A 770-nucleotide genomic window follows, 5' to 3' on the forward strand; every position below is an offset into this window, starting at 1 on the left:
TATTTGTTTTGTGAAGAAAACTAGCCACAAAAATTTCCCCTTCATTCTTGGTAAAAATACCTATTTCAGAGAATTCTATACTATAAAATAACATTTAATTTTAAAGATATAAAGAAAGAATATATAATTATATTAGCATACCTTGCCTAAATTGTAATGATGGCACCAACAGTTTTATCTTTTTAAACTTCTTGAAGACTTATATACATCATAACTGTCTTGGGATTTTATTTCCCTTAGACCCAACAAAATAATTCCTGACCTCAAAATTACAATTACTTGATTTGAAATAACATACTTAGAAAACAAATGTATCGCATAATGTTTAAAAAAAAAAAGCCTAAATGGCATATGAAATGTAGGTTGTATTTTTAAAATAGCAACAATGTAATGGATGTTCTGCACAATAGTGGGGGACTGCAGAAGGTGGCTTCATTACAACTCTTGCTCAGCAACTAACTGCAGCTGTGATTTTAGTGGTGTGGTGTCTTGTAAGGTCAGACTGGAAGCATCAATCCTAAGACCACACAGGTAGACAAAACTTCTCATATACATCTAGTCACTTATATCAGCCAGAAAAGCAGATATGTGTTACTTTTATAATGCTTCATTTTGGGGGTGGTGGGGGGAGTTTTTAGGTCACAACTAATTTAAATTATATAAAAATTCCCCACGGGTTGGGTATATTCATAGTTGGCACAAGTTAAAAGACAAAAAGTCCCTATATATCCAGTCTTCTTTTGGTATCCAACTCAAAAAAATATTTTATG

Source organism: Tursiops truncatus, chromosome 5, assembly GCF_011762595.2.
Source record: "Tursiops truncatus isolate mTurTru1 chromosome 5, mTurTru1.mat.Y, whole genome shotgun sequence".
Taxonomy (NCBI): Eukaryota; Metazoa; Chordata; class Mammalia; order Artiodactyla; family Delphinidae; genus Tursiops; species Tursiops truncatus.